The sequence below is a fragment of the Pleurodeles waltl genome, chromosome 1_1 (genome assembly GCF_031143425.1).
Source record: "Pleurodeles waltl isolate 20211129_DDA chromosome 1_1, aPleWal1.hap1.20221129, whole genome shotgun sequence".
NCBI classification, from domain to species: domain Eukaryota; kingdom Metazoa; phylum Chordata; class Amphibia; order Caudata; family Salamandridae; genus Pleurodeles; species Pleurodeles waltl.
The window spans coordinates 852981017-852999820 of NC_090436.1; the positions used below are offsets into that span (position 1 = coordinate 852981017).

Below are 18804 nucleotides of genomic sequence, written 5' to 3' on the forward strand. Positions count from 1 at the left end.
TTTGTTGAATTGACGCGTTAATGACACTCTGCTGAAGTTGATACATGTTGATGCTGTGTTATCTTCTAATAATTACGTTCCTTGCTTTGGTTAAGTCTTATTCGAGTTGCCAAATTATGACAATGATATTGAGTGCTTTGCTTTTGAGATTGACACACCTGCTTTTATAATTGTAACCAACAGGGAATAAACTTCATAAAATTCTACTAAACTGGTGTGGTTATTCATGACTGCAAGGTCATGGTGGTATCTTGAGTTGATTAATGTCTTTGACTAAAGTGAAATGCATTATTGTGATAAATATTGATGACATTATCAACGTATTGATTGACATATTGATTAGCTATCTCGTCCTAAGGTGTCTCTCAACTGGGTTAAAAAGATTCATTGGCCTAAAACGAGTCCTGATGTGTAATAAATTATCATAAAGGGACGCGTTATCAGTTCTGGTAGCAGAGCGACGGTTTGGCCCTTTGGGGCCCTAGGACAGAGAATTACTGTTTAGATAGTTTTTTCTGAGATGATGCAAATTGGAGACATGATGTGTTTCTAAATTCCCCATGACTTTCCTGGGATCTCGGAGCCTGCCTAAGTGAGTTGGGAATGTTCTCAGCGTTTTAGCATATGTGGGGTAGAATTTGCGCTTGCTCAGCTTATGCATTTTGCAGATGATTTGTGGAGTTTGTATGTATTTAGGCCAGGTAATGTTGTTTTAGCAGGAGTGGGCGTACTCCACAGTATGAGAGTAGGGAAGTCGGCGTACTTCATGTGAGTGTGGCGCTTTATGCTAAAAAATTATCCACGTGGTTGGTTGTTAATGTACGGACCCGTCGTGGTCTAAGACTCCGGAGTATATTGACAAGTGTAGGAGACACTTGGGTTTATGTTGTAATTGGTGCGGTTTAATAGGTCAATCGAACGTGGTTGACAAGTCGAGTTTGAGTCAAATTGTGTGTATGAAACCTTCGATGGAGATTTGGCAAGTTCTAAAGTGCACTAGAACAAACAATTGACAAGTCAAGAGTAGGATTTGCGGGTCGAATTCTGCTTGCGAATGCGGGAACTGAGAAGGAGAGAGTAGCGGCCGAGGCTTCAAGTGAAATCTCTGTAAAGTTCTGAAGCGAATGTGTTACCCTTCCTGTAGTAAACCAGCAAATTTGAGTTGTAGTTGTTAAAAGGTGCTTGCAGTAATTTTGCATTAGTTTGGTATGAATCCAGTGTGAGGAGGACAAGCCGCAAGACTTTGTCAGCTGCAGTGTGTGTGAGTGTGGCGTCAGTGGTGCCGCGCTGGGATAGGTCAGTTGCAGAGAGGGGTCGCGCACGGATGCCGTCCGTGAGAGGCAATAGGTTGAGAAAGGTGGGTGAAGAGTGTCCCGGGAATTAAAGTCACTTCTTGATCAAATACAGACTAAAGAAAAGACGTAAAGATGAATTTTATTAAGGCTTTTAGGAGCGCTCTGAAAGGAGACGCATACATTATGGCGAGTGAGGGGGAGCCTACACCGCCTGAGGGTACTCCAGCTTATATAGTAATGGAGGAAAAGGGTGTCACGCCTTGCTTATGGATGAAACATTGGCGTAAACTAACAGAGAAGGAGGGATGTTTAGCGTTTCCGGAACACAGAACTTTCAATACGAGAATTTTAGAGAATTTGAGGTGGATGTTAAGTGTACAAAAGCCACCTCCGAGGCCAGCTCAGTATGAGGCATTAGCGGTCTGGGATTTAATGGCCATATGACAAAGACAGCAGAAATTCGAAAGGAGAATGAAAAGGGCAGAGAAGACTTTAGCTGAGGCTAGATGGGACATTGAGAGCAAAATGTGGAGAAAGGGGATAGTTGACGGACTCAAATTGTTTCCAGCAATAACGCAAGAAGACGAGACACAGGGAAAGAAAGCCACCTGTAAGACAGATAAGAGCTCTAGCAAACCAAAAGAGACTAAGAGGTCTTGGATAGAGGAAGACGACTCAGACGATGAGGAGTTTCTTAATCAATTGTTGCATGATCGCCCGCCACCTTATGCAGTAGATGACAATGCCCGAGCACCAGTGCGGGCCCTGGGAACCAGACACAGGATAAGGGAGTTACTGATACAGTACATATGATCAAGGGGTGGGGACCCAGGAAATAATGAGGGAAGGGTTCACAGGAACCCCGATCAATATCACCATGATCGCAAACAGCTGAACACCTCGGGTCTCTGTTAGACCATAGTCCAATTGGGGCTCCTTTGGAGGCAATGAGACAAGTAGGGTCAAGTGTGTTAGCCCCACAGACAATGAGTGCGGATGCATTGCAAGCACCATTGATGCAGTCAGGGAGTATCTTGTTGCAAGGCTTTTCCGTGCAACAACTGAATGAGTGGTTGGGAAATAGCAAAACTTCACAACCTGTTACAGTGACTGCAGAACGATCAGAAAGAGATGATTCCTTAAACTTTGTGAGACTGGGTGTGGAAGCAGCTGAACTAGTGGAAGGAACAATTGGGGTAAACAGATTGGAATCATACACAGAAGCAGAATTGAGATATCTGTGCCCCAAAATCACTAAAGAAGTGGGTAAGGTACATCAGAGGTTAGCGAACCTGGCAGACAAATACAATATAGACATTGGGAGTACTAAGCATTTGAAAAGAAGCTACAGACTGGACTTTGACTCCAAGGATTTTGAGCATATGAGGTCTGCCGGAATGAAAGCGCATCTTAAAGAAATACTGCACAGTGCGCAGATCTGGGGAGATTTAGAGAAATGGGAAGGCAGATGGGCAAAGAAAAGAGATAAGGAGAAAGGTGACAGTCCGGGATCAAATGAGACTAAAGCTTCACCGGACACTGGGACAGTAAAGATTTTACCAATGAGAGAAACAGCAGGAGGGGTTCTAGTCCATGTACCGTGGTCTAGAGGAGACATTCTGTCGTTTCCAAATGATTATCCCAGGTTGAGGGAAAAGCCAATAGAATGGTACCAGCAGACAGACAGGTTTGTGAAGCTTGCGAAGTGTCTCTGGGAGGACTTGAATACCTTGTTTGAGATCATTGTTCCACCTGACTTATGGCTTGAGTGCAAGAGAGGTGTGGACTGGCCGACACAAGAGCCAGCAAGGGATAAGGTGACTGGAGCACCTTCTGAGGAGGTGATGAAGTACTATCATAAAGTGATTGAGTTTTTGAAGCAAAAGGTGTCGCCAAAAGTGACTGATTGGCAGAAAATCAATCGAACCTCACAGGAGGTTAAAGAATCTATTCATGCTTATTATGAGAGGTTGTTGAAAGCGTTCAAGCATTAAAGTGGCACTGAGACTATTGAGCCGAAAGATATGAACCATCTCGTATTCAGATTTGGTGAAGGGTTGAGACCAGAGGTGAGCAAGATGATTAAGAATCATTTGATCTGTTGGCAAGCGAAGCCGATTGACCAGGAGTTGCAGTAAGCAAAATACTGCAGTGATGAGATTGAACTGAAGCAGAGAAAGTTGAAGGAGAAAGTGATGGTGATGCAGATTAAGGCAGCGCAGGCAGGTATGCAGGGAAATGGGATTCAGCAGATGATACAACAGCAACCGCAAGGGAATGGCGTGTGTCAGGCGCAACCGAGAGGCCGAGGTCGAGGTTTTGTGAATCGCGGTCCAGATTTGAATACTGTTGTGGTTCAAAATGACGTACAAGGGATGAAAAAGATGTCACCATGTCACGCGTGCAGGGGCGTGGGGCATTGGAAGCGGGAATTCCCAAATATGGTGCAGCATGATGTCGTTCAACAAAGCACTGATGTCGGTACATTTCAAAATATGAGGGGTCAAAAATCGAGAGGTCAAAATCAGAACTTCCAGAATAACATGGTTCAGATGCAGGGGTTACAACCCATGCAGCAAATACAAATGCAGCGTATTCAACCGGCACAAATGCAGCAGGGTCCCATGGTACCTAGACAGCAAATGCAATTACCATTAACTCCAATGGGACAGCAACAGGTGATGCTTCCTCAGCAGGTCACAGGCCAAATGATGAGTCAAAATAACGCAGTACAGCAATTCCCATTGCGTGGTGAGGATGGAATAAATGATGAATGGTCGGATGATAGTTCAGACAGCGAGGAGTGCAGGCTTGCAGCGTCCCTAGAAGTAGATCAGAGGGGACCCTATGTAGAGGGAAAGGTGATGGGTCACAAGGTTTCGTTCCTGGTTGATACAGGAGCTACACGCTCTACAGTCAGAAGTGCAGAAGTCCCGAAGCTGCCACTTTCAGGGCGTACCATAAGAGTGGTAGGAGTAGCAAATCAGTATTTGACGAACCCGATTACAGACCAGGTTCAGGTTGAGATTGGAAACTTCCAGGGACTGCATAAGTTTGTAGTCTGTGATTCAAGTCCTGTGTCCCTACTGGGAAGAGACTTATGGTGCAAAACAAAATGTTCGATTACTTCTTCTAATGGAGGAATTGAATTGCAGACAAACAGTGATGATGAAGGGGACGAAGGGCAATTTACAGATCTAGAGTCGGAAAGCACCAACGAAGACTATCCTTTGATAACCTTATTCCCGATGCTTACAGTGATTGACTTACCAGCTGAGTTACAGGGAATGGTGACACAAAAAGTGTGGGACTTGACAGGAAAGGAAGTTGGGACTGATAAAAGGATAGAACCGGTTAAAGTACAGGTCAAGCCGAATGCAGTGTTTCCCCAGGTGCCGCAATACCACATGGCACAAGATGTCCTTATTCAAGTGTCACAGATAATTGCGGACTTTGTAAAGCAAGGAGTTCTGAAGGAAGTGATGAGCAGCCCATGTAATTCACCAATAATGGGTCTGAAAAAGCCTTGTGGGAAGGTTCGAATTGTGCAGGACTTGAGGAAAATAAACAAGATTGTGGTAAAATGTTTCCCTATAGTGAAGAATCCAGCAGTAATCATGTTTCAGGTTCCGTGTGATGCAGAGTGGTTCACGGTTGTGGACTTGTCACAAGCGTTCTTTTCGGTACCTTTTTCATGAGGATAGCCAATTTCTATTCAGTTTCAAATTCTTGGACAAGGTGTACAGTTGGTGTAGAATTCCTCAAGAGTTTTCTGAATCACCATCCATCCTCAATCAGATATTGAAGAAGGACTTGGAGTCATTAGAACTGCCTTTCAGTTCGACTCTGTTGCAATACATTGACGATTTGTTGATTGCGTCCAGAACAAAAGATAACTGTAGGTATGACACAATTGCCTTACTGAACCATTTGGGAAAGAACGGACATAAAGTGTCCCCAAAGAAGTTGCAGTACTGTCAGAAAGAGGTAAAATACTTAGGGCACTTGATTGAGAAAGGGTCCAGGAGAATATCAAAAGAAAGGGTGACGGCCATACTGCAGATGAACCCCCCGACAACAAAGAGGGATGTCAGGATGTTTTTGGGAATGGTGGGCTACTGTCGCCAGTGGATACCCAACTTTTCGATTATCTCTAAACCATTGATAAAACTGACAGGCAAGGAAACTAAGGATGACCCGTATACCATAATTCTGTCTGAGGAAGAGCTTGAGTCATTCATGGAATTGAGAGAGTGCATGTGTAGGGCACCAGCCTTAGGTATGCCTGATTACACAAACCTTTTCTACTGTTCTGTCATGAACGTGATGCTTGTTCTTTGTCTGTCTTAACACAGGTCCATGGAGGTGCAAACCGCCCTGTAGCAATTTTTTTAGCTACTTTGGACCCAGTTGCAGCAGCCTTACCGGGTTGTTTGCGCGCAGTTGCAGCAGTTGGTCAAAGCCTCACACAATGTGAAGGCATAGTAATGGGACATCCCTTAACAGTAATGGTTCCACATTCAGTTGAAATTTTGCTAACCCGAACTAAAACTCAGCATACGACAAATGCCCGACTTACCCGATATGAGACAATTATTCTAGGATCACCTAATGTTTCCTTGAAAAGATGTACAGTGTTGAACCCGGCAACTCTACATCCTGTTGAAAACACTGAGATTAACAATGCAGAGGAAGTGGAGCATGACTGTCTTGAGGTAACAGAACTATGTACCAAACCCAGACCTGACATTAAAGATACGCAGTTAGAAGAAAATGACTGCATTATGTTTGTTGATGGATCCTGCTTGAGAGACTCAGCCGGAATACTGAGAGCCGGTTATGCTGTGTGTACAATCACCGGTATTATAGAAGCTTCCTGGCTCGAAAGAGTGTATTCCGCACAAGTGGCTGAATTAATTGCCCTTACTAAGGCATGCCACGCAGCTGGAAATCTGAAAGTCACTATCTATACTGATAGCAGATATGGAATTGTACATGATTTTGGCCAATTGTGGTCACAGAGGGGTTTCATGACCTCCTCTGGCTCACCAGTGAAAAATGGCGAACAAATTAAGGATTTGTTACATGCAATTCAGTTACCTCTTGAAATTGCCGTGGTGAAATGCAATGCTCACGTTAAGTCACAGGACTTTGTGTCAATGGGAAATGGCTATGCAGATCAAGTCGCAAGGTTTTGCGCATTTAACTGTATATCGTTCAAGGAACAGTGGGAATTGTTACCACAAACTGAAAATGAAACATGTTTGAATTTTGCATTAAGAGTAGTTGATACTTTAGATGAGCTAAAATCACTGCAGGGTCGTGCTAGCAGAGAGGAAAAATGTTCCTGGCAGAGAAGGCAATGTGTACAAAGAGCAGATGACTTGTGGGTCTCAGAGGAGGGGAAGTTGGTTTTGCCAAATAGTCTTTTGTCACAGTTTGCCAGGCTTTATCATGGGCAGACACATCTTGGGAGAGATGCAATGATCAGATTGTTCAAAATTGATTGGTTCAATCCGAAATTCAGATAAGCCGCAGAGGTTACCTGTCACAGGTGCATCATCTGTCAACAGATGAATGCAGGAAAAGGGACTGTGATGACTTTGAGCCACATAGGGAGAGCTGGAGGTCCGTTTAGCAAGATGCAAATGGATTTCATTGAAACGCCAATGTGTGGAGGCTTGAGGTACGTGTTGGTGATTGTGTGTGTTTTCAGCCACTGGATCGAAGCCTACCCAACACATAGAAATGACAGTCTCACAGTTGCAAAGCTTTTGCTTAGAGAGCTAATACCAAGGTTCGGATTTCCGGTCTCTTTAGAATCAGATAGAGCCAGGCACTTCGACAATGAGGTGATTAAGCTCTTATGTGCTGCATTGGACATTGAACAGAAGCTGTATTGTAGCTACCGCACGAAGCTTTAGGACTTGTAGAACAGATGAATGGCACCTTGAAGTCGAGAAGGGCAAAAATGTGCGCAGCTACCAATATGAAGTGGCCAGATGCATTGCCCTTAGTACTGATGTCAATGAGAAATACACCTGATAAGAAGACAGGACTATCTCCCCACAAGATATTGATGGGCAGAGCTATGAGGTTACCCGTAGTACCTGCAAATGCTCTTGTGAATATCACGGATGATATGGTGTTGGACTACTGCAAGGGTTTGGCTGATGTGGTCCGCTCTTTTTCCCACCAGGTGGAGGCCAACACATTGCCACCGATCAGTGATCCAGGTCACACCCTGCAAGCAGGTGACTGGGTGGTTGTCAAGAAGCACGTGAGGAAGTTGTGTTTGGAGCCGCGCTGGAAGGGGCCATATCAAGTAATACTGACAACAACCACTGCTGTGAATTGTGCAGGCGTTCCAAACTGGATACATGCCAGTCACACAAAGAAGGTGACATGTCCGACTGATGAGGAACTTGAAGTTTCTGATTCAGCAATTCCAGAAAAGGAAGTCTCAGGGCCAGAGAACAGCCAAAGGGGAACTGAGACTGTAGGAGAGCCCACTGAGGACGGCCTAGTCCCTCAAACAGTAAATGAGTTCGAGAGAGGTGACGGTGAGCCTATCTCAGTAGAGGCAGCAGGAGAATTAAGTCAAGGAGAGGTTCTCCCAGTAGTAGACAGATACAGGTTAGAGCTTGAACCCGTTACAGACCCAGAATAAGAAGAGGGCGAAAGAGCAGAGGGAGGTCAAAGCACACCGACATCTCCCGAGCCAGTTGCAGGTCCGTCAAGAGAAAACACCATAGCACAAGAGGAGGGTGCTGTTCAGCGTCCTGAAAAGCCAAGCAGGAAGAAGACTCATAAAGGTGATAATTGGCCAAAGAAACAAAATGCAAGATAAAAGGTCGTACAAGGTGAAACAATAGCGGAAGAAATCGATACAACCAGAAAAGAGGATCTAAGTGAAGGAGAATTGCAAAGTAAACGCAGGCTGAAAAGAAAAAGAGTTGCAAATAGAAGGTACGCAGGTCCTGAATGGGCATATGCAGCGACATCTGAATGGCAACAAGAATTCTTAGCGTTTTGTTCTGATCGAGAGGTACCAGGCCAATACTACGGTACCTGAAATCAATCAGAGAAAGAGACTGTGTTAAAATTGAAGTTGAAAGCAGAAAAGCTGAGAAAAAGAGACTAATAAATTACCGGTTGTGACACTGATAACCTGAATTGACTTTGAAAAACCGATTATGACAAGCTGCTAAACCTGATTTGACAAAAGGGGTCCTGGGGTGAGTGAAACGCTGTAAATACACGCAGAAAGAAAGAGACTTTGCATCAAAAAAAAAAAAGGGGAGCTTTTAAATCGTCCTCAAGTTGAATGTTTGTTTTGATTTATTCTTCTATATGATTCTTTACAGATCATGGCTTACACTAGAGGTAGTAGTAAAAAGGGTAACGTGTGTGGGTGGTTAAGTGTTATCTTAGGTATTGTGTGTGCAGTAATAATTGTAGGTGTGATTGTGGGAATGCAGTGGTTGGATAAGAAAGCGACTAACAATGCTTCAAAACCTGAGACTGCTACAGTAACACCGTGGGAAAAATTTGAGCAAGATACACAACACTTGCATGAGGGAACTAATTCAAAGGGGGAACTTTCTACTAATGTTTTCTATCGCTTATTGAATGAGTATGTTGACACGATGGATGCGAGGAACTGTTATGTGTGCACCAAGATTCCTTCATCAGTACAAGAAGGGGTCACTTACCATAGTCTGCCTTTAACCTACGGGATAAGTTGTAGTTTGCTACTAACAAGATTCTATGACCAGGAGCATGTGCAATATTTTTATTCTAATTTGGATGTGGTGTTTTCCTTTGTGCCTGTGATTGAGTTTCTGAACAAATTAGCTAAAGAGCATAGTATAAAATTGGTTAGAGGTTTCTTTGAACCAACACTGACATTTGGGACAGCTTATGCACACCGCAACTATCTGGCTTGTCTATTAACACCTGTAGAGAAAAGCTTTTTAGATCACACTGATGATAGACGCAAAGCATTGAAAGAGAGACTAGAAAAGGGACTAGAGAAACGCACATATGCAAATGATTATGCTTATACTGCAATAAAGACACAAGGCAAATTAGCTATAGATGCATTACATGTAGGCAGGCTTTGTATACATAGGCTGAAATCTGATCATGACACTTTGTGGGAACAAGTGAATGCAGGCATGTGTTTTTGTTTCAGAGTAAATGGACATTCATGTTAAATGGACAGGATCCAGCGATCCCTGGGATCTATCATATATGTGGACTTAATGCTTATTACCGTCTTCCTAAGGGATGGTATGGAACATGTTATTTGGGAATAGTTTTCCCAAAGATTTACCAGATTGATGACTTAAAACAAATACCTAAAATGTCTGAATTACAACATACAAGACAAAAGAGAGAGACAGCAGCTGCTGTCGTTGGTGACATATTTGGAGCCATAATTCCTTCAGTAGGGTTTATTTTAAACTCCATAAAGATTCGAAAGTTGTCTACTATTGTGGATAACATGCTGACAAATTTTACAGGGGCTATACTCCTGATGGATACTGAACTTGCTGCGGAAAGAGCTATGACTCTTCAAAATCGGCTTGCTTTAGACATTCTTTTAGCAAAAAGCGGCAGAGTCTGTAAGATGCTTAACGAGCGTCATTGTTGCTCATTTATTCCAGATAATAGCAAAAAGATTAGAGGTATGCTTACTAACCTAACGAGACAGTGCAGATTTGAAGGATTTAAAGGAACCTGGAGTGTGGGAGAAAGTTGGAAAAGGAATTGCCAGAGTAGGGAGCTGGTTTAGTAATATTTGGAACGGGGTTCTTACAAAAATACTAGGGGGTCTATTAATTGTTCTGATCTGTTTATTGGGAGCATGCAAAATTAATGACAAAATTAAAAGAAATTGGACAAAGCGTAGTAAAAGAAATGAAAATGAAAGGGAGAAAATGTTTAATGAAATTTGGGAGAGTTCACACAAAGGTCAAGATGTTGAAATGCGCATTATGCGCAAGGTGAAAAATTAAAAGTGAAAGGTTGAAAGGGAAAGGTTTGTGTGATGACGATCGTCATCAGAGGAGGGACTGAGAGAGCATAGCTTATATAATCTATATTAACATGATATGTTTATTAAATAATGTGAAATAATGCTGCATAGAAAACGGTATTACTAGGTTTTGCTTAAACGTGCATCTGAAATGTGACCACGGGGAGTGGCCGCCAATGTATACGTGGACTAATAAAAATGACTAATGTTATTGAAATATATATTAAAGGATAGTTTTATTCTAATTATTAATGATTATGGTATTAAAGTTTTGTTATTAAACCTTGTAGGCCTTAAGTTAGCATGAGCCGAAGCCTAGCTGCCTGGCTCTCATATTAAATGTGTTTTTCTAAACGTGCAGTGTGCTGACTCGCAAAAGGACATGACCTCTTGTTTTCTTCAAACTAGAAGTTGAATGTAACCATAGTAGATCCGTTCTCATGAAATTCATATTGCTTGTAGAAATGTAATAACTAAAATGCAACAGTGTAGATTAATGTAATGTACAAGGTCGCTCAAACCGGTACAGACAATGGAGCTACTGACCAAAAGATGTACAAAGAATTACAGAAGGATGTAATCATACCGGACGTGCTACTTCTGAAGACGTCAATCATATGGACCAATAAACTGTCTGTGAACTAATGTGGGGTGAAAGATTAATGACATAATCTGTTTTTTAATTGGCCAAAGATAGTGGGGTGCAACAACTATCCAATTAAGTTTTAGGGGATGTACAACGAAAAGAGGATAAAAACCCCTGTCACCAGGAAGTGAGGGAGAGAGAATTAGGGAGCAGGAGACCATGAGAGATTGAATAGGGAAATGCTATTGATTTGATCCAGAAACTTTGTCACTCTGTTTGGTGACTTATTGGCTTATATAAACCATCCTCTTCCTTAGATTGTCCATTTTGCCTCCTTATGAGGGAAGTGCCCCGTTTTTTTCCCGTGAGCTGAGTCCTGATGGCGAATCGACTGATGTCCTGAAGACGAAGACTGAACCTGAGTGCTGACCCAAACCTTGGAGGGTAACTATGAAAATGAAATTGTGATTTGTCTGTTTGCTTTTCCTTTCTAGGTACCAACTGCTTACTTTTGACAGATTCTAGCTAGTGTGCCATCTCATGCTACATGCTGTCTCAGTTTAAGATGAAACCTTTTGGTTCTTCTTTGTGTACATGGGAGGACTCCCAGCAGACTTATAGACCTCTTCTTCACCTCTGAACGTAGGCATGGGGGTTGGGCTTCCTTCTTCGGACAAGAAGGGCGGATTAGGGCTACCACTGCTATTTGCTCTCATGTAAAAACGTAGTAGGGGAAGTAGGGATATTAGGGGCACTATTGGGACAATATGGTGGGACTCTTCTTGTGTTTCACTTTCCTGGTCACTGTTGTGATAACGCTGTGTTTCAATATCCTTATTATCGCAATTCATCCCCTTTTACGCAGAACTCAGTTGCTTCAATAAAATATATACTGAACCAAGATCCAGCTTCTGTTTGTCTTTGCGTGTATGAGACTTGTATAACTGAGAGAGAGGGGTATGATCTGTTCCACCACAACTTCCTTGAGGAATCTGAGTGTCATGCGATGGGCTGCCACAATCACTCTTACCTTTGGTATTGGTGAGGTGCCGCTAGCTAGCTGGGTTAGGCTGACAGCTGTCACACTGTATAGAGTCAGACTCAGTTCCCCCATACTCGGTTGTGCTGCCACCCAAAATCATCCAGCAGGCTCATTACTATAACGGGAGCCTATGGTACTACCAGTAAGGAATGATATGTGACTCCTACACACTGTAACCCCTATAATCTTATGTAACATTTCCTTTGATTTGATTTACACACTTGCACAATATATTGCTTCTGTATAATGTGTGTGCATGCTGTAAAGCCCTCTGATACCCTACACTGGAAAGAGTAGTACTATATAAACATAATTTATCAAGTGCTGTTTTAACAGTTCTTTATGTTATTACTGATACAGACAGATGCATCTGACATTCTTACAATGCACTCATATCTGTCATGTATAGGGGTTAACTAACACAAACCTGCCTCTAAATCATAGTTTCTCTTAAGTTCCTGTGAAGTGATAACAAGTTGTACCATTGTTTCCCTCCACTGCATTGACATCTAGGTGTTGAGGCTTACTGTAGTGATTTGTTCTCCTTTGGGTAGGGATATATTGTATGTTTTTATTTTTAAATATAGTTCTGATTCCAGCTCAAATTCTCCTCAGTAATGCACAGTGGGACACAATATGCACCCATTCTTGTCACAGGAATATCCCCTCTATGTGAAGCCCAAATGCTAGGGAAACAAGTATTATTACTTTTTTGGCCATTGCATCACACAAATCTAACCTGAGCACAGAGGTCAAATTCTGTCCCTGACTGAGTGAGGTCCAGGACCTGGTGGGGCACACCAAGTGTGCCCTCAAAGTAGACAAACAACTACTGTCCCTGTTCTCTTCTCCTGGGTGTTTCAGGTAAAGTGTACAGTGTTTTATGATTTGGACAATGGCCAGACCTTTTTCCCTTTGTTAGTGAGAGCTTGGTCTACTGACCCATCTCCTGTAAAGTTCCACTGCTATGTGAAACCATTAACCTAGCACTGACCATCCTCTGTGTTTGTACAGAGACCACAACATATATGGTAGTAGGACGCTGAGTGTGAGTCTGAGTACTAAGACCAGCGGATTCCATCTTGAATGCTCCTGGCTTCAGCATGACACAAGATGGATTGTGAGGATAACTTTCACAGAGGTAAATTTGCATTGCCGGCATTTCTGTAGCTGTAGGGTGGAGAGCCAGGCAGTGAAGTGTGGAGACAGGACTACCTTTAGAAATTCCATGGGGACTTTGTTAGCAAGAGGCTGCTGATTAGTTCTTCTTGAGCACTGCCATTTGGCGGGAGTGTGTGACACAGACTCTAAATCACTAAGTAGAGAGGAGGATGACTTACCTGAAATCCGTCTATGGAAGGTCACTGTTCCAGCATCTGAAACAGAAAAAACAATAATCAAGGGGGAAAGGGACAAAGAGGAGAAAACAAAATCAGACTTCTAATATACCCACAGGAGACGCATGGACAGATCTTGAGGAAGGACCGACACGAAGGGCAGGGGTGTGGCAAAGAGGAGAGAAGGTTGTGGAGAGAGATTTGAGGTGGAGGATGTGGAGAGAGCAAACAGAGACGCTGAGGGAGAAGGAGGAAACAGACGCAACACTACTCAAAGGTACTCAGCAGGGACCCAATGAGCTCCGTTGATTCAGGAGACTAATGTACAACCCGAAGAGCATCTTGTAGAAGAAAACCTCCGGAGAGGCCCTTGGTCCCCCCACACTCCAGAGAAGTGTAAATTTCCCAGGTGAGTGCCCAAATACGAGGGTGGTGGGTACAGGGTTATATAAGAAACTGATAATACTAGAACATTGAACCTGATGCTCCAAACTGTGAAATTGTTTCTGTTCTCTCTCTCCCCACAACCGTATATTATTATTATTATATATATATATATATATATATATATATATATATATATATAATAAAAGTTGAGGAAAAGAAACCTAGCACCTAAAATATAGAGCGGAAAGCAAAGGGCCCAAAATGGACTCCAGGGAAAAGGGTTATCTTATAAACCATGATAGTTGGAATTCTTTTGGTTTGTATTCAGACATTTTGGTTACAAATCCTGAATTGGGGAAATACCTATATAAACTTCTTAGAACAATTGCAGTCAATGTTTGTGTATATATTGACAACCAAGAGCAAAGTTAAGCCTATTCCTTCTCAGAAAAAGGGGACATCGAGCACAGATAGAAGCAGGAAAAGAGAGAGAATTTCTCCCTCCTAGGACAGAGAAAGAGAGAATAAAGTTCCTGACAAGAGAAACGCACCAACCACCCTGTACCATGAGAAAGTGATCAGTTTAAAGGACAACAAATTACTCTTTGGGCGTTTGCAGAGTTGGGTGATATACAATGCTATACTTCAGTTGAAGAACGATCTAATAAAGAAATATAACTGTAACCGGGCAGCCGTCGCCACGGTTACAAAATACAGCGCCGAACCTGCCGGACGATACCCCGGCGGCACGCCCGGGAGAATCCACAACCCGTAAGTGATATCCAACGCGGATATCCGGGACAGGAGGACTGGAAAAGGGGAGGAGAGACCACAGGAGGTGCGCGCTGGAGGGACAGAAGGAGCACGGAGAGGGAGAGAGCGAGTCGGGAACGGGATCGGAACCGGAAGAAGAGATCAAAGCGGAAGCCGAGGAAGACGACAGCGAGGACGCGGAAACATCGAGGAACCACGAGCAAAGTCGCCACGTCCCTGGAGGGGCATGGCTCTCACAGGTACGAGCGTACCTTAGTGTAAAACGTTTACCCGAGTGAATGCGGGTGGAGAGAAGGAGAGAGAGAGAGAGGGTGAGGAACCTGGAAGGGACCGGGAGGAGGGGACTAAAATAGAAACGGTCAGATTCCCTAACTGCACGCAGTGAGGTGTTGAAGGAAACGACTCTCCTATATAATTTAATAAGAAAGAGAGAGAAAGAGAGAGTATTAGTTCCACGGAGAAGGGTGATACACTACAAACCAGTTTACTCCCCACACCAACCCACACCCCTATCCTCACCACCCTACTAACCTTTATCTAGCCTAAACCCAAACACCTACACTTACCTGGTTTTTATTTCTGTTTTTCTTTGGGGAACGCCATCATCCTCTGAGGACGGGATCCAGATACCTCCTGGCAATCACCCGGATGAGGTCCTGACAGTCACCGGGAGCACCCTAGAACAAAGAACATAACAATTCATTACCTTTTCTGGTAACATGAGAAGACTGCACTACCAGTGATATTTCCTATGGAAAAACAGTGGAGAAAGTGAACACTTCCATTAACCCATATTGCAATAAAAGGAACGGTACCACCAAATACAATGTCTCCAGAATTCATTTCAACCCTTTTTCGAACAAGAACCCACTACAATAACCAAATTGGTTTCTGAGATTGGATTATTTAAAACGATAACCAGCATACAGGGTGATAGGTGGAACTGCAGTTTCTGTTGTTCAAGGTGAGGACGTTCCTAGGCAGGGCTTCCTTTTGTCTGACCTTGATTACTACTTAAGGAAAACTGATGGCAGCCAGGGGCAGACATCTCAGACTTCATGTGCCCCTTTTTCTCTTGCTTGTAACCAGCCTCTTTGCTACCAACTATGAGACATCACTTTGCACAAAAACTGTGAAAGGAGTCAGAGAATGACATTTAAAATAGAACCAACACAAATTGTCTCTGGATCCATATCCCCTGTATGGAAAATGAGTATAAACGTTGGATTCAAATCCTCCCATGTTGTTCCAGCCTCATGTTCTTCTTGATCAAGGAAGGGAGGGCTCTTAAGAGTAGTCGAAGAGCTGCTGTGTTACCATGCCCAATGTCTGTTTCACAGCCTGTCTGGGGGACATCACTTGATTTAGCACTCTCCAAGTGAAGAGCTGAGAACCTGCATGAAGAGCCTGCACATCTCTCTGCTGCGAGAGGGAAGGCATACGACTAGCCCTGCATGAGTAAAGTCTGCCCAAGAGGAGCAGCCCAGCATGTTCCTAACATGAGCAGCACCATGAAGAAGTTGATGATCCGGTCAGTGTGATCCATGAGTGACCTATGCAGTAAAGAAGTCCCCCCGGTCTTTCTGCACAATTCTGGAGGAGCTGTAAATAAGACCACCAGAGCATGTCATTACATGTTGCCTGACAGACTACTGCCATGCAAGTGACTGGTCCTGCCTCTGCATCAAAGAAAGGGCGATTGAAGGGCATCTGAAGTAGGAAGCCACAAAGAAGGCTTGGTTTGGAGGTGCAGCTTTCACAAAAGTAAGTGTTGGTCTATGGCTGATGAAAAGTCTGCGGCCGCTGAAACTGGTGTCACTACGTAAGCTTGCCCAGAGCCATTCTTGAGAAGATCACCATGCTCGTGGCAGCCTCTGCAGTGGGTTACAAAGGAGTTTACCCCTTGAGGGTGAGAACACCACCTGTACCTGCTACACATCCCAGAGAGCCACAAGTCACCAACAGGTCGCTGCTGAGCTTGACTGCACCTGGGGATGTGAGGGACCAAGTATTAAGAAATAAGTGCTACTGGGACCGTTAAAACAAATATCTCTGGTTTATTAACCCTTGTCTGCTTTGGGTATCTACGTGTTGCTGACCAGCAGAGCACTTGTGTGCCTGTGCAATTAGTGCAGTGAATCTGGCCGCACGGTTGGGAGGAGTTTGTTCTAGCAGTTAGTTTAACGGTTTCTGATCTTATTGTGAATATGTAGGGCATGTTTAAGAAACCTAATCAACTCCACCTTGTTTAGATCACATGCCTGCACCATTACAGTACACAGCACACAGCAGGGCTACCACTTGAAAGTGTAAATTAGTATTATGCAGAGCTTGACTTTCTTGTGCTTTCAGATTTATTAGGGAGGATGTCTATGGTGCTTTGTTCTCAGACTTGTAGCTGTGTTTCAAGACTGAATCCGTTGTGGGAAGGAGGTGCTTTTCGCATTAGTCTTAGCAATTGTGCCAGTTTAAGCTACCACATGTTCCTAATGAACGCCTACTGATTCACTATATACACTGTCTAGAAATGTTCATTCTTAGAGGAAATTATATCCACCTAAGCTTAGTGATAAACTGTATCAGTAGTCAAGGGTGGCTTATGATGTCTTTTCAGCTTGAGTAAATCATTCGGTCTCAAAGAATCTCTAGCGCAAGAGTGAACTCTTCTCCTGACCACGTGTGTTGCATAAGGACTGCTCCTTTTCAAGTAAATACATGGGCGTGATTCTACATAATGCCAACAGGATTGCAGGATCTCTGTCTCCTGCCTCTTTTTGAGGGTTTTTCATGGACACTGATAAGTTGGCACTGCTAGCGCGCCTGGTCCTTAGTAAGTAAACTTACAAGGGAAGCATATAGGTCGATGAACCTTTTGAATCACATGGCGTATCCTAATTATGCAGTGATTGCTGAACCAATAATCAACATCAATATAAAATATCAACCACTTGAAGAACCAAATAGAAAACCATATTAATCAGAAATAACCATCACTCATGGGAAAGGTTAATAGTTTTTATTCTCTATTGATTACAATTCTAATCAAAAGTTAATTTTGCTTTTATTAATTAATCTTTATTGATCATCAAGGAAATCAATATTCTCCAAATAAAATCATAAGCAACAATGCAGATCATAAGTCAGTGATTATCAAAGTTAATGGAGTGATTCAGCAATTCAATTTTTCAGTAATTTGTGACTGTCAATGTCTCCCCTATCAGCCTACCTAACCAAGATTAGCATCATCATGTAGGTCTTCATGCGAAAACAATTTAGAAAAAAACATTAATTTGGAAAAATCTACCTAAAAGAGAATTTCTATAAAACAGTGCAGTTGGTACCTATAAGAAAAGGCACAAAATTACTCAGTCACATTTTCATAGCTACCTATCCAGGATGGATCAGCAACAAGTCAGTCTACGTCCCCAGGTCATCCGTGGTCAGCTGCGGATCAGGCTCACAGAGTATAAGTCCAATAGTCAGCACTTTGGACAGCGTCTCCTGACGTCATCACTTTCTCCTCGCAGTTTTGATTTAGCTCCCCTTGTCATGACTTTTTATTAGGGTCTTCCAGTCCGTCCCACTAATGACTAATTGGTCAGTCTTGTCGGAAGTTATGACTCTAACCTATAGTTTTTATTTACCAAATCTCTATTTCTGCATGGGCTTTAAGCCCGTTAAATTTGATTGGGCCTTCTTGTGATGAGAACATCATCCGGCTCTTCAGATAACAAAATTGTTGCATACTTTGGTGGTCATTACAACCCTGGCGGATGGTGTTAAAGTGGCGGTAAGACCGCCAACAGGCCGGTGGAAAAAATTTGGAATTACGACTGTGGCGGAAACCGCCAACAAAGACAGCCACTTTAACACTCCAACCGCCACAGCGGTACAAACAAACAGCGCCAACAGACAGGCGGAGGACAATGTACCGCCCACGGTATTATGACAGGCCAATACGCCACCTTTTCCAGGGCGGATTCACCGCGGATAAAAACACGGAGGAAACAGGAATTTCGAAAGGAAAACGCTCACCTCTACACACTCCAGGAGGAAGGAGGCCACCATGGACCCGGAACTCCAAATCCTACCTGCGATAGTCTTCCTGCTCCTGTACCAGGAGCACCAACGCCGGCGGCGAAGACCACGGTGGGTACTGCACCTACGACACAGGGGAGGGAGGAGGGAAAAAACAGGGACACACTCAGCACGCAACACCCCCATCCCCACCCTCACCCACTACAACACACACACTAATACATATCTAAACATTATAGTTACACCCCCCCAACCCCCCGGAAGAATGAAAAGACAAAAGGAAATGAGTGTAACCGTTGTAA

At 43.4% G+C, this 18804-nt stretch overlaps 1 protein-coding gene and 1 long non-coding RNA gene across 2 annotated transcripts in view; one reads left to right on the top strand and one right to left on the bottom strand.

Moving 5' to 3' along the window:
• CARNMT1 (carnosine N-methyltransferase 1) overlaps positions 1–14464 on the bottom strand; it is a 340569-nt gene extending 326105 nt beyond the window's left edge. Inside the window, exons 1-2 of the mRNA XM_069229159.1 lie at positions 14293–14464; positions 13307–13342 (exon numbers count right to left, since the gene is read on the bottom strand). The gene's annotated coding sequence lies outside the window, so the exon portion shown is untranslated. The remainder of the gene's footprint in view (positions 1–13306; positions 13343–14292) is intronic.
• On the top strand, positions 14424–17595 carry LOC138288041 (uncharacterized). The gene is made up of 2 exons (XR_011202316.1): positions 14424–14703; positions 15079–17595. It is a non-coding gene; the product is annotated as an uncharacterized lncRNA (long non-coding RNA).
• Positions 17596–18804: the final 1209 nt, after the last annotated feature.